This window comes from Lynx canadensis, chromosome A2 (genome assembly GCF_007474595.2).
Source record: "Lynx canadensis isolate LIC74 chromosome A2, mLynCan4.pri.v2, whole genome shotgun sequence".
NCBI classification, from domain to species: domain Eukaryota; kingdom Metazoa; phylum Chordata; class Mammalia; order Carnivora; family Felidae; genus Lynx; species Lynx canadensis.
In genome coordinates, this window is record NC_044304.2 from 90,425,977 (window position 1) to 90,441,840 (window position 15,864).

General features: G+C 42.9%; 1 protein-coding gene across 1 annotated transcript in view; it reads right to left on the reverse strand.

Moving 5' to 3' along the window:
* ELAPOR2 (endosome-lysosome associated apoptosis and autophagy regulator family member 2) overlaps positions 1-11,279 on the reverse strand; it is a 174,096-nt gene extending 162,817 nt beyond the window's left edge. Inside the window, exon 1 of the mRNA XM_030307869.1 lies at positions 11,230-11,279. The gene's annotated coding sequence lies outside the window, so the exon portion shown is untranslated. The remainder of the gene's footprint in view (positions 1-11,229) is intronic.
* Between the last annotated feature and the right edge of the window lie 4,585 nt (positions 11,280-15,864).

The following is a 15,864-nucleotide window of genomic DNA, read 5'->3' on the forward strand; positions in this document are numbered from 1 at the left end:
TTTTACCAACAGAATAATCCTAACCTGATGTCAGTGGCTCCCCATATCTTTCCTGCCTTCCCCACAACCTAGCCATCTCTTGCCACTCCTATCCACGTGCCTTCACTCTAGCCCTTGAAATGGTCATAGGAGTTAAGTCCTCTGTGCTGTTACACAACCTATTTTCTCTGACCGAGAAATGCTGGCCTCTGTGCATCCCAGAAAGCACTTCGGGAAATCTTTCAAAACTCAGCTCCAACAGGACTTTCTCTGAGGCCAGGGTTCCTTAATCTGATTCAGTTGCCCCTTCTCCTTGCTTCCGTGTAACCCTGTGCACAACTCCCTCACAGCATGTAACCCGTCTGTACTGTAATAATCATAGACTTAGGCATTAGTAGTTTCCCAGTGAAAGAAATACAGGATATGAACTCATTACATGCTAGATGAACAGATAAACATATGAATGGCCACTGAAAAAGAAAGAACACAGAATGAAGTAGGACGATCTTGAAATTTCAAAAACACAATCTTAGAACAAAAGACTGTCATTCCAAGCCCAAGAATTCTTAGGTCATTTTGCAGTTGCTTTAGTATTTTTGTCAGCCAAACACATGATAGACTTCATTTATTGGAGGAATTTAGTAAGGTACTATGTACCAAACAACAGTGTTTTTAAAAATTGAATATTTTCCTAGGGCGCCTGGATGGCTCAGTCAGTAAGCATCTGATTCCCAGTTTCAAGCTCAGGTCATGATCTCATGGTTTATGAGACCAAGCCCACAATGGACTCAAGGCTGAGAGACTGGAGCCTGCTTGGGATATTCTCAATCTCTCTCTCTCTCTCTCTCTCTCTCTCTCCCCCTCCCCCCCCCCCCCCCCCCTCTCTCTCTCTCTCAAAATAAATTTTAAAAAAGTAAAAATTAAAATAACTAAGAATTAAAATTTATTGCTATTTGATGTGTTAAGTAATTCTATATTTTTAGACCATATATGTTTACAGTCTAAATAACTAATTGCTTTCTCTGGGTATTATATTATCTCAAGACATGTGGACAGGGAAAAAAATCTAGAGAAATATATCTTCAGTGTATACTGAATAGTATCCTTACTACCATATATGTAAGAAAAACATTAAATGAAAATACCTAAACAGAAAATTCTCCAAAAAACTAAGTGATATGAAAATATTGACTCTCAATAGTGATTAAAGAAATGGTAATTACATCAGTGAGACAGCATTTTCCACCATCAAGTTAGTAGCAATAAGTAACAATTTCCAGTGTTGCCCAGGATATAGTTCACATTCTTTGACCTAAGATTTCTGCTGCAAGTATGTATCTTCAATAATAAGAAACTCAGACAATGTTTTATGTTATTATAACATTTGTACATTACAACAATGAAAAAACCTCAGCACCCCAATTAAATATACTCATTCATTCAGAAGCATTTATTAAGCATTTACTGTCTCAAGCCTGTTTGAAAACGCCAGGGATAAAGTAGCTTATTTTCAAGAGAAAGAGAGAGGAAGGGAAGAAGCAACTGCTTGTCTTGATGGAGCTTCAACTTATTGTGTGGGGGGGGGGGTCATAAAAACAAAACAAAAAATAATTAGAATATATATTATAATGGATGCTGAAAAGTGCTGTGGAGAAAAAATGAAAGCACAAAATGAGAATAGAAAGGAGAAGGTGGCTAGTTTTAACAGGAGGTCCACGAGAAAGCCCTACTGAGAAGATGACAAGTGAGTAAGAACCTGAAGCACATGAGGGAGAAAAAGCCAAATAGCTGAATGAAGGAAGTTGCAAGCAGAGCAAAGCAGAGGCCCTGAGAAAAGAGCTCACATAACACTTCTAGAAAGAGCAAGGAGACTGGAGAGGCTGAAGCAGAATTAAGATGGAGAGAGTCCTATGAAACAGGCTTTCTCAAGCATCATTAGAGGCTTAATGGGAAGTTGGACACACTGGGTCCTATAAGCCACCAGCTTTGGTTCTGAATGAAGCCTTCAAGAAGCTATGAGTAGTAGAATAACACTTTTTGGACTTCTGTTTTAATGTGATCTCTTAAGGGCTCTGTTGAGATTAAACTAATGGAGATCCTAGACGGGAAGTTATAATCCAGGCAAGAGACGATGGTGGTGTGGCCAGAGGTGAAAAGTTCTGACGCTAACTATATTGAAGCAGGACAACAGAGTTTGCTGACAGACTGGATATAGGAAGTAGGAGAAAAAGAAGTCTGTGGAGACTCTAAAGTTTTAGGCCTGAGCCACTGGAAGGGGAGTTCTCATTAGAGGAAATGGGGAAAGAGTAGGTTTGGAGCAGTTTCAGGAGCTCAGGTTCAAATGTGTCAGGTTGGAGTTCAACTATCCAAGTGGAGACACCAAGGCTGTGCAAGCTGGGAATCCAGGGAAAGGTCCAGTGAGGAGAGATGTAAATCTGAGAGCTGTCCACGTGTAGATAGTATTTAAAGCTAAGAAACTAGATGATACCACCAAGAGTGTGAGGATGACCAAGAAAAAAAAAAAGATAGGAGGGCCAAGGATTAAGCCTGGAAAGCCCCAGTGTAAGGAAATCAGGGAGATGAGACAGAACCAGTAATGACTGAAGAATCACAGTGTAGAGAGACGCCAAGACAGTGAGGTGTGCCTGAAGCCAAGTAAAAGTTTTAGTGGTGACACAGCAACCAAGTCCAGGGTTTCTGACAAGGCAGGGAAAGGTGAGGAACAACAGCTGGATTTAGCAAAGAAAAGATCATCGTTCACCTAGACAAGAGCATATGCAGTGAAATGGTGAAGTAAATGACTTACAAGCAAACAAAGGTAGACATTCAAATGATGCAATATTTTGCAATATATTACATATCAAGATATTTATAACTATTATGGAAATATTTACAAAGAAATGTTAGTGGCATTGGAAAATGGTTATAACAAGAGAGGAAAGACACAAGACAAGCTCGCTTGTGGTTTTGAAAAGAAAAAGAAAAAAGAAAGAAAATGTGCAAGTGGAAATGTGCTAAAACATTAATACGAGATATCCCCAAGTGGAAGAACTACAGCTGACTTTTTTTATACTTTATTTTCTAAAATTTTCATAACACACAACCTCAATAATTAGAAAAATACCCCTAGGGCCGCCTGGGTGGCTCAATTGGTTAAGTGCCCAACTTCGGCTCAGATCATGATCTCGCACTTCCTGAGTTTGAACTCCACATCAGGCCCTGTGCTGACATCTCAAAGCTTGGAGCTTGCTTCAGATTTTGTGTGTGTGTGTGTGTGTGTGTGTGTGTGTGTGTGCGCGCGCGCGCGCCCCTCCCCCACTCATGCTCTGTCCCTCAAAAATAAATAAAATGTTAAAAATTTAAACATGAAAAAAAGAATACCCCTATAAAATACTTTTGTAACTTAACAAATTTCTTATCCACCTCCTAGCCCTTTCATACTTCAGTCCATCCCTTCAGAAACACTGTTTTTAACTTCAACGTGCATAATAACTGCTATCTGGATTGCATTAAAATTTACAAAGCATTTTCAAATTCATTAGATTCTCCCAGTAACTCTAATGTAGATAAGGCAGGAGTTACTATATTCATTTTCAGACAAAGAAAGACTCAAAGAGAATGATTTGCACATGGTCACATAAAACAGTGACCGAGTACAAATTTGAATATTGATTGCCCACCTTTGATACTACATCTACTCTAACAAGAAGACACTTTGCAGTTAGAGCAAAGTGTACACAACACTTTCCTCCTCTTAAGTAGCAAACATTGGAAAACATTAACCAAAAAGGCTGACCATACTTTCTTTATATTACCATGTTTATCTATTCCAATGTCTATTTCAGAGAGAAACACTCATTAATTCCCAAGTTTCCGTCTTCCCTCAGGCCTTAGGCTCCTAGAGAGGGATGACAAGGTCCTCTGCATCCTGTATTAGCAGCAGCATCCTGCCTAGTACCTGGTGTACAGAAGATAACAGAGAAATGCTTTCTGATACACTTCAGGCTAATGGGAGGAGCTCATGCCCCACTGGATGTGATTATTGCAGGAGTTTCTAAAATGCCCTGCAGAAACAGCAATCAGCTTGAGTTATAGCTGAAGGAGTTTTAACGATGAAACAGATCCCTGGGTTTAAGGCAGTAAACTGTACTCCTCCCCTTATAACTAGGACAGTTCAGGGTATAACATAACCCTGGAGAGCTGGCTGTAACAAAGATTGCTGGGCCACAACCTCAGGGCTTCTGATTTAGCAGGCTGTGTGCAAGGCCCAAGAACTTGCATTTCTTACAAGTTTCCAGGTAATGTTAACACTACTAGTCCTATGATCCCACTTTGAGAACCACTGACCTAGAGAAAAGACCTATAAAAGTGAAGATGTGAATAAGCAATAAATAGTATCCTGAACTCCAGAGCTATAAACTGAGTTGAGAATAGACTTCAATATATTCTGATCACTGGGTTTTTATTTCAGTGTCTTAAATCTGGTACAAATGAGAGAAGATGTCAATTAAGATTAAATGTACTATAAAGATCAATTTCTTTTTATAATTTAAAAAGTGGAAGCCACCCACACTACTTTACTTTCAAGGCAGTGATCAGTGCTGCCAGAAAAGAGGACCTACATCTTACTCATCTTTAAAACCCCTAAAGTGTCTTCAACGTAAAGATATTTAATCACTGTCTGTTGAAAAAGATGATGAAATCCTGCCCTCAATGAGCATATCATGTACTTGGGGGAGTGGGGGAGGATGTTCCGAGCCTCTGGTAAAGCATATGACCTTTGCATGACTTAGAAAATAATGTCTCTTCTGGACTATAAATTGGGAAAAGGTATTCCTTCCTGCAGATGGACGCCGACCTGTGCCAGGACAGCTGGCTGGCCACATGCACACAGGACAGATTCTAGCTCTTACTTGTCCCCCTAGCTGGGTGCCCTTATTCAGGGCACAACTCACCCAACCGTACAGGATGGTCCTGTGCGTGCAAAACATTTGTACAACAGCATACACATGCCCGAGAGTAAACAATGGGCTGCGACTAGAATTCAGAGAAAAGATCCTTTGTCTTTAGCAGCTAAAGGGTTGAGGTGTTAAAGAAGGATACAGGAATTAATCCTGGCCGGGCGGCTTCCTTTGTCTGAGATGTTCTATCGCCACCAAGCACAACCTTCATCCAGCAAACCCCTACCCTTCCTTTAGGACTGGGCTTAAACGTCCTTTCCTCAGGAATCCCCTGACCCTGGACTAGGAGAGCTATACACCCGTCCTGCACACAACAAGTCACACCACGATGGTAAATGATTGTATGGGCTATGTTGTTTCGATTCTGCTCTCACAAGATTATAAAGCTCAGTGTGGGCAGGGCCATACGCATGGTGCGCCATTTCACCACCACCAGTAGCTGGTAGTTTGGTACACAATAAATATGGGTTTAATATTGAAATATTACAGGTAGCTTAGATTAAGAAATGCAAAAAGGGACAATATCCATGGTTTCTTCAATGGGGAGGAAAAGGCAACCCAAATTTGGCTGGTGTTTTCTGACAATAAAGAAGAAGATCCAAGGCACTTCTGAAGAATGCACTATGATAGGAAAATGTGCCACTCTATACTATGCTCTGCTATTTCCATCCCTTGTGCTAAAATATGACACTTCACAGAACTGTCAACTCTTAGTTTTACATTGTAAATATTGATGGTGTGAAGACTTGTTCGCATTTGCCTAAAACATGAGAAATGGTTCTCAGCGGAAGGACTTGAAATGGAAAATTCACCTCCACAAGCCTCGCAGAAAAGATTATCTCAACTGCTTGAAAACAGAGGCTGGGTCCTAACCCCTTTCCGGGCAGTGTGACTTTAGAATCTCTGACACCCTCCCCCACAGCTCATGACCTTCAGAGACCACCTGCTCAAAGTTTCTCAACTGTTGCCATCCAAATCTGAAACAGAAGATATGGCCATTTGCAATTCTCCTGATTTATGCAGACGTGGAAGACCCAATCTCTTACCTAATCTACAAACGCTGTATAATAAAGTTCTGCTCTATCACCCCTGCCTCACCTCTCAGTTGATACTCAAGCTATCCCCACCGTTCCAAAGGAACCACTCTGGCATTGAGTACCAACAACCTGATGGTCAGATTCAATCTTCTATTTAATCCTCATCCTACTGGAGTTTCTTTGGGCAACTGACACCACAACCATCCCTTTCTTCTTCCAAGGCTTTTCTCACCTTCCTCACACTCTGTACAGTCCGTTTCCCTTACACTAACATTACTTACATGTCTCCTTTGCAGATGCCTTGATTTCTACCGCCTTTAATGTTAGTAAAACCCAAGTCTTACCTTTCATCCTCTTTGTTCCCACTCTCTGGACGAGCATCCAATCCAGCAGTTTCAACCATGTCTTTTGTTCAAGTTCAAGTGAACTTGAACAGACCCCTGAGCAACAAGGCCTGATACCCAACTGCCTAATGACCAACTCTACTTAAAGTCAACCTCTCCAGAACCAAGGTCCTCATCTTGTCTTCCTCACTTTCATTCTCAAGGAGGTTAGAGGCACCATCTTCTCCTCAAGCCAGGACCTTTCATTCCCTCACCCTCCACATCCACTTACTGAAAATTCTACCTTCTCCCAGCACACCCGCTGTGCCATCTTCATGGCTGCTTCTTAGCTGAGGTCCATTATCCTTTACCTGGACTATTACAATTGCTCCTAGCAGGTCTTACCCCTTTCTATCTCCTAGCCCTCTAATATGGATTCCATATTGTTGCCAAAGTAGAGCATACTTTATTGCTCCTGATTTTTACATCCTTCTATTGCTCCCCAACACCCCCAAATGAAGACCAGCTTATTAGCATGGCATGGAGTACCCTATGATCAAGCTTCTTCTGCTTGCCTCGCAGACTCATCTCTCACTAAACTCTCCAGAGCATGCTGTATTCCAGTTACAAGCTGTTTTGTCTCTCTGCCCTTTTTCAACCTATATTCTACATCAGAGATGTCCTTGTTAGCCCACACTCACATATGATCCTTGTCTGCTTGGCAAATCCCTCTTCATCTTTCAGGTCTCATTCACTTCCTACAGGGCGTTTTATGATCTTTCTCACTAGATGTGACATCCCCTTTCTCCTTTCATGGCACCCAATCACTGCAATTGTTTACATTTCTGTCTCACCCTTACCCAATTAAATTTTTTTTTTAATTTGTAATTTCACATCATCTGACATGTCACCTGGCACATAGTATAAGCTCAATAAACGTCTGTGGAATAAAATCTGTTGGCAGGACATCATCATCCTCAAGATTCAGAGACCAATGGAATCGTATTATGCAGGATTTGAGAGCAGTGAACTAAGAATCAAGCTATTTTCTGATTTAATTTTCAAAATTTAAATAATGCAAACATAATCCACTTACTTCTGTTCTTTTTACTCTCATAACTCTATCTTCTAATACCTTACTCCAATTCTGAATCATCTGTTGGCCTTTATCATTTTTCCTCTGGCAGTTCCATTAAGTCCTATTATTCAATGAGTCAAAAATTCCATTCCATTCAATTCTTGGATAAGCCTATCCTCTGAAGAAGCTCTGAAATCTCCCCGTAGACCCTTTCTGAAATATCACAATCTAGGTCTACTAATCCAGCAATAATCAACTCTCACATTTATATAGATTTATTTTCCTTTAATATATAGTAACTTCATCCTCACAACAGAAATAGGTAGGTCAGTTTTTATTACTGTCATTTTACAAGCAATGAACTCGGGCCAAGAAATCCATAGGATGCTTATCCTTCATAACTTTCCCCACACACAGGCCTGAGAAATTAATTCTGCACATTCTGATGTCCAGTCTTCATTTTTTTTTTCTTTAAGCACCATTTACCCAAGTCACATCCTGTTGTCCTCCCTCTGCTGGCACACTGACTTTACGTTTTATTTCTGTCTCCCAACCTACAGCTTTCCTGTCGATACCTGTGCTTCCACTCTACTGATCTGATCACCAGCTGAGTATTCCAAAGTAATCTTTTTTCTCCCTTTTTTGGCCCCATCATCCAATGACTTGACAAAGTAAGTTGTATTTTATGAGTTTCACCCCTGAGTCCAATGCTCTGCAAAAATCTAAGTGAAACTTTATCCATAACCCAGTTGTCTTTTTTTTTTTTTTTTCCTGAACTCCAGCAATTATAACTTGACTAGTCCCAGGACAATTTTCTGTGCTCTTTTTCCTTCCCTTGCTTTCCTCCAAAACCAAGCAAGGAAAATCAGAGTCTACGTAACTCAGTTAATCATGACTACTTTTATAAAAATACTGATCAATGAGGGTGAAACTCAAACTCCTGGGGGAAAAAAATATCAGGTTTAGAATTACAGATTTTTCCATCATTTTCAACATTCTCTCAGATTATTGAGAGCCGGCCTTTGTTTCCAGCCTCTGCTCCCACTCTTACAATCCTCCCCAGCTCACAGTTCTGTTCTAGTGTGTGCCATTCACCTCTGTTTCTTTCTTTTTTTTTTTAAGTTTATTTGTTTTAAGAGAGAGAGCATGCGCACACGTGGAAGGCAAAGAGAAAGAGAGAGAACCTCAAGCAGGCTACTTACTGTCAGTGCAGAGCCAGATATGGGGCTCAGACTCACAAACCATGGGATCATCACCTGAACCCAAATCAAGAGTCAGTCACTTAACCAACTGAGCCACCCAGGTGCCCCACCTGTTTGTATTACTAAATAGTGGAAAGGGACAAATGGGCAAGACTGAACACAAAATACTTACTTTATGTCTGTGCTCACAGGAGTTTGGCCTACAATTCCACACCTCTACTTGAGAGGACACCTCCCCCCTACCTCCCAGGACAAGCAGACCCTTACCTTCAGAGCCTGAAAAACACCTGCCCTTCTCCCTTTGCTCTCAAAAATAATGTCAGAGAGAAACCGTGATCAATTCTATAAAACTGTCTCAGCTAGTTAGACCAGATGGCCAGGAGCAAATTTAGCCCCTATGATCCTGCTTGGCCCCTCCAAATTCCAAAGAAAGCTCTAACTCCCAGTCAGTCATCTTACAAATGTGCCAGTCATCGGAAAGAATATAAATGGATCTGTGCATTCACCATTTCTAAAAACACAACGAGCCACAGGCAAGCTCAATACAACCCTCCTCTATGAGTCATTTATTCCCACTTTTGGGGGGGAAAATTCAAACGAGACCTCAAGGAATTGAGTCCATGCAATTTCTAAAGTTAGTGCAACAAAGAGTAGAATTAATTGAAGAGAAACTTCCTCAACTTTTGGCACCTTCCTGCCTTTCATTTCAGTATTTCTTTGTTAGGCTGCAGACTCCTATTCTGTTCTTTCTAGGTGTACCTGTGTGGTCCATGTGGTCATCTAAGGATCAGATGGGACACCTGGGTGGCTCAGTCAGTTAAGCATCTGATTCAGCTCAGGTCATGATCTCGCAGTTTGTGGGTTCGAGCCCCACGTCAGGCTCTGTGCTGTCAGCTTGGAGCCGGGAGCCCACTTGAGATTCTGTGTCTCTCTCTGCCCCTTCTCTGCTTGTTCTCTGTCTCTCTCTCTCAAAAAATAAACATTAAAAAAAATTTAAAGGATCAGTCTAGTTGTAGTGACCAAAAAGCATCACTCCATTGGCCATGTCTTTCACCCTGAGGTTCAAGTAGATTCCTCATTACTAAGAATTAGTGTTACAAGACTTCTCATTTCAGAAAAAAAGAAGTATGTTGTGTATATTGAGGCCGGGGGCTGGAGGTAAGGCTTTAGGTTTGTCCTGTATAACTGTTCAACCTGAGGATATCCAAGAAGCAGCTTCCCATGGAAACGTGGAGGAACGGATCATTCCCAAGTGATAGGTAAAGTTGGAGAACACAGATTACCACTACGAATTATATTGAGAAACTCTGAAGTTAAACACAGCTGTTTGTTGAGCACCTTGCCCTGATTTCCCCAATTGCAACAGCTCTGCGTGCTCCCACACGTGCCTTTGATCTGATTCCTCTCTCATTTCGGTCTGTCCTGGGACTTGTACTATGGGAGAGGAAGATGAAAATCCAAGGAAGATGGATGAGGTCCAGAACACAAATACTCTACAGTTCAAGCCTGGGTAAAATTCAGAAGTTACAGCATTCACACACAAAGGAACTGTGTCTGGCCATTCTTCCCAGAGGGGCTATGGGCTAACCTATTTTTGCTACAAAAATTAAAATGACCCATCACCCTGATTCCTAACAATCTTCCTAAAAACAGTATTCAATCCTCATATCCTGCCCAATGTAATCACTCAAAGTAGGTCAGAAATGTTGCTTCCTTCCCCTCATTGATTTTCATTAAGAGGATGGACTTTCTGGAACACTAAAAGGAAAGATAAACACCCAATACAACTACCAACGACACCCCCTGTAAATTTTTGGCACGTTAAGTCCAGCTCCCCTAAAAGCAGGAGAAAATCTCATCACCCATAATTATTCTTTCTGGCTGTAAATCAACAATAATCTCGAACCACAAAATAAACAGTGGCAATGCTTCATCCAGATGAACACCTCCCAAAAGGAGCATATTCACTCTGTCTTTTCTAATTTTCTAGATCACCAACCCGCCTCTTCTCTAAGTACACACTCTTTTATTCTCCCTAATTCATATCCATATTTTGCCAGAAGGATGCCAAGTGATACCACACACTGGCTTAGCAAGTCCCCAGGGCCTCATTAGGAAGCTGAGCGCGGGCGAGGGGGAAGAAGGGGTTGGTAGAGACCCCACAAGGTCTAGGGGAAGCCAGGGGACTGGAGAAAGGGCGAGGAGGGGCGGGAGCGGGGGGAGCAGGAAACCCTCCTGTGGCAGTATCTGGCTCTCTGCAAGAGCTGTGAAGAGACAGGTCTCCAAACCCCAGCAGCGGGGCTTCCCCAGTCTCCCCGCCATCCCACTCGCTGAAATCTCTCCCAAGGCCCCAGGTCCTCAAGCCTGGCACTCTGAAGAGGGCGCCGCAAAGTCCTTCAGTGCCCTGAGAACAGGAGCGCGAACGGAAAAAGCATCACCCAAAAGACAGCAAAGCCACACACCCTCTCTCGGCCAGCCTCCCGGGGCGGGCAACTTCATCCCTGCCACAAAACCAAAGCCCCTGTCCCCCAAGGAAGGCAGAAGGCGACGGCGGGGAGGGGGACGAACGGGCACCAGCCTCGCCCCTCTCCTCCCGCTGGTCCTCCCCCTCCCCCGCAAACTCCAGGTAAAGGACCAGGTGCGGCTCACCTCCAGGCAAGGAGGAAGCGGGCGGCCGAGGAGGAGGGCAGGTCCCCAGCCCAGGCCGCCCGGCAGCCGGCGAGCGCCCAGCAGCAAATCCAGGCGGGGCTCCAGGGCGGCGAGAGCCCGCAGCGGGGGAGCCCCCGCCCGCCGCCCCCGGCCCCTCCCCCGCGCCGGCCCCGGGGCGAGGAGCCGCATCTCCGTCCCGCTGCGGTCGGCCGGCCGGCAGGAAGGCAGCCTCCCCGGGTGCCGCTCTCGCCGCGCGCTCGCCCCCCCCTGCCGTCCCCGCTGACAGCTCGGCTGCGCTCGCTGCCGGGCAGCCGGCGCCGGTGCTCCCGTCACGCCGGAGGGAGGACCGCGGGGCGCGGGCGCGGCGCGGGGGCGGGACGCGGGCGGAGACGCGGGGGCCTGGGCGCAGGTGGCGCGGGCGGGGGCTGCGGCCCGGCCGAGCGAGTCCAGTCCGGAGGGGGCTGCGCCCCGCCGGGCCCGCGCCTCGCGACGCGGCGGAGCGAGCGAGGTCGGGGCCCCCCTTGGTGTCCCCGGTCCCCGCGGCCCGCCAGGAGGGGCGCCAGGGGAGCCAGAGTAAAACACTGGACACCAGGATATTGTTTATCCGGAGGCGCCGTTTTAAAACCTCCCAACTGACCCATCACACACACTCCCAGATGCGCCCTAGGAACAGCCCTGGGTGAGGATCCAAGCTAGAGGGCGTCAGATCGATTTTTTGGTGATTAGGGTTTGCGTGATATGGCAGGAGGAAAGGGGAATGAAATATCGATGCAGTTGGTGACTCAGTTTTCCTCACCTGCTTAACGAAAACAGTAACCATACCTACCCCCGTAGGGTTGTGAAGAGAATTAAATTAACCGACGTGCATGAAGCACCTAGGGCAGTGCCTGGCAAGCAGTAGGTGCGGTACTGGTTGGTAGTAATAGTAACCACAAGAACAGCTACTCCTCGTGTCATTTCATGGGAACCGTATCACCTTGGGCAAGAAAGCCCTTTCGTTTCTGGAGGAAGCAGTTTTTCCATAAGTACGATTACTGGGGTGGTCTTCATGTTTTCTTTCATTGAAAACATACTGAACGGGTAGTGGACACCAACTGGTGCACGAAATGGCCATGCATGATGCCTTCCTCAGTTTGGGGGATCCAGAGTTCCTTCTTGGCCTGCAATTCTGTGATTACATGAATTATCCTGTTATTCAACAGGAGCGCCCAAGTTTCTGAAAATTGAGTACCTGGAGAAATGTACCTGGCAGACTCATAAATTGACCTGAATATTTCTGTGACTCCCTAATATTTTTTTTAAATAAACATTTCCACGTGGAATGTGAAGTTTCTCTCTCTCTCTCTCTCTCTCTCTCTCTCTCTCGTCTGGTTGTAATATAATGCATGTTTATTGTAAACATTTGGAAAATACTTAAAAGCATCAGGAAGAATGTAAAAATTAGTAGGGATCCCACCAATGAGACATGACACCAGTAATGGTATTAGCATCTCGAAGACGTTTCTTCATGGTCTTTTAACTGCCTGTGTACTACAAAACTAGAATTATAATCTGTAACTTCTATTTTCCCTTAACAAGGTGAATATTTTCTCAAGTCATTGAAGTCTCTGCCAGCACAGCTCCTTTTTTTTTTTTTTAAGTTTATTTATTTTGAGAGAGAGAGGAGGGGGGAGGGGGAAGGACAAAGAGAGAGGGAGAGAGAGTCCCAAACGTGGGATTGAGAGAGCTCAAACGTAGGGCTCGAACACAGGACCTGTGAGCTCATGACTGAGCTGAAACCAAGAGTCAGATGTCTAACTGACTGAGCCACCCAGGCACCCCTCTGCCAACACAGCTTTAATAGTTGTCTGATAATGTCTGCTCTTTGGAGATACACGATTTTCTATCAGATATTAGGCATTGTTTCTCAAGTATTTGATGTTATAAATAATTCTAGAATGACTGCCATTGGTACATAATCTGTTCACACCTCTACTTTTAATTTCCTATGATGCCTTTCTGCAATTGATATCATTGGATAGTGTTGTATGTGTATTTTTAGGTTTTGATGACTAGTGCACAAATTCCCAAATTCCAAAAATTTTATATCAGTTGTTTCCAGCAGTTTGAGTATTTCTTTCACATCATTCTAGATTGTAATAAAACTTTAGATATTTACCATTTTGGTAGAAGATGAAAATGCTATCTTATTAGTATTTTAAATGTATTTTTAGGATTTGTGACATTAAATAGTTTTTCATATGTATTTTTACTGACTGTACATTTCCTTCTCTTGTCAGTGCACATGAACTTTCCACTGGCACTCTGGCTATTTTTCCATGAAAGTTCCATCTTTTTATTGGTTTGTAAGCAATCTCTTTTAATTTTTTTTTTAATTTTTATTTGAGAGAGAGAGAGAGAGCAAGCAGAGGAGGGACAGAGAAAGGAAGAGAGGAAATCCCAAGCAGGCTCCTCACAGTCAACCTCGAGCCCTATGCAGGGCTCCAACTCGCTAGCTGTGAGATCAGGATCCTGAGGCCAAAACCAAGGGCCAAATACTTAACCAGCTGAGCCAGCCACTCGGGCACCCTAGCAATCTTGTGAGTTTTGTGTACCACACCTTGTTACCACATATGTCACAAATACATTTCTGTGTTTGTAGTCTTTTAATTTTGTTTCAGGTGGCCTTTTTGCAGAAGATTGTCATTTTTATGTACTCAAATATAACGTTTCTTTTTTGTGATTTCTTCTTATGTTTTATGTTAGAGACACCTGTGCTTCTACAGATCGTGTAAATGATCCTATAATTTCTTATTTAGTTATTTTCTTTTTTTATTTTTTATTTTTTTTTCAACGTTTATTATTTTTGGGACAGAGAGAGACAGAGCATGAACGGGGGAGGGGCAGAGAGAGAGAGGGAGACACAGAATCGGAAACAGGCTCCAGGCTCTGAGCCATCAGCCCAGAGCCCGACGCGGGGCTCGAACTCACGGACCGCGAGATCGTGACCTGGCTGAAGTCGGACGCTTAACCGACTACGCCACCCAGGCGCCCCAGTTATTTTCTTTTTATATATTGTTATTCTTTAATCCATCCAAACTGTGTGAGTCGATTATATATTTTTTTATCTGAGCAAGACTTAACAACATGGCTAATGGATAGTTTCTTTCCTTGTAAAATAAAGATTGTCCTACTTGATGCACATAGGTTACATGCAATTACAGATTTTCCAGTGAGACATATTATCACTGTCAATAAACAATTTTCTCATTAACAACAAAGTCACAGAAAGAGAAATTTAAAAACAATACCATCTACAATTGCACCAAAAAGAATAAAATACACAGGTATAAACTTAACTGAGGTGGTAAAAGACCTGTACTCTGGAAACTATAAAATATTGATGAAAGCAATTGTAGATGAAACAAGCAAATGGAAAGATACTCCATGCTCATGTGTTGGAAGAATTAACATTGTCAAAATGTCCATATTACACAAAGCAATTTATAGATTCAATGCAATCCCTATCAAAATACAACAGCATTTTTCAGTGAACTAAAGCAAATTTGTATGGAACCATAAAGGACCTCAAATAGCCAAAGAAATCGTGAGAAAGAAGAACAAAACTGGAGGTATCACAATTCCAGATTTCAAGATATACTACAAAGCTGTAGTAATCAAATCAGTATGGTATTGGCACAAAAATGGACACAAAGATCAATGATCAGGTCAGAATAGAGACTCCACAGAAATAAATCTACATTTATATGGTTAATTAATCTATGACAAGGGAGGCAAGAATATAAAATGGGGAAAAGACAGCCTTTGCAATAAATAATGCTGGGGAAGGTGGACAGCTGCATGTAAAAGAATGAAACTGAGCTACTTTCTAATACTATACATAAAAATAAACTCCAAATGGATTAAAGACCTGAACGTGAGACCTGCAACCATAAAAATCCTAAAAGAGAACACTGACAGTAACTTCTCCAACATTAGCCATGACAATATTTTCTAGATTTTAGGAGATCTAGAAACAAAGGAAACATCAAGGGAACAAAAGCAAACATCAACTATTGGAACTGCATCAAAATAAAAAGCTTTTACACAGTAAAGGAAACCATCAAGAAAACAAAAAATCTTACTGAATGGGAGAAGATATTTGCAAGCAACATATCTGATAAAAGGTTAATATCCAAAATATATAAAGAACTTATAGGGGCGCCTGGGTGGCTCAGTCGGTTAAGCATCCGACTTCGGCTCAGGTCATGATCTTGTGGTTTGTGGGTTCGAGCCCCGCATCACGCTCTGGGCTGACAGCTCAGAGTCTGGAGCCTGCTTCAGATTCTGTGTCTCGCTCTCTCTCTGCCCCTCCCCTGCTCACGCTCTGTCTCTCTCCATCTCAAAAATAAATAAAACATTTAAAAAAAAGAACTTTACAACTCAACACCAAAAAACCAAACAATTAAAAAATGAGCAGAGAACCTGAATAGATCTTTTTCCAAAGAAACACACAGATGGCCAACAGACACATGATAAGATGCTCAACATCACTCATCATCAGGAAAATGCAAATCAAAAGCACACCTGTTAGATTGGCTAAAATCAAAAAGACAAGAAACAAAAAGTGTCGGCAAGGATTCGGAGAAAAAGGAA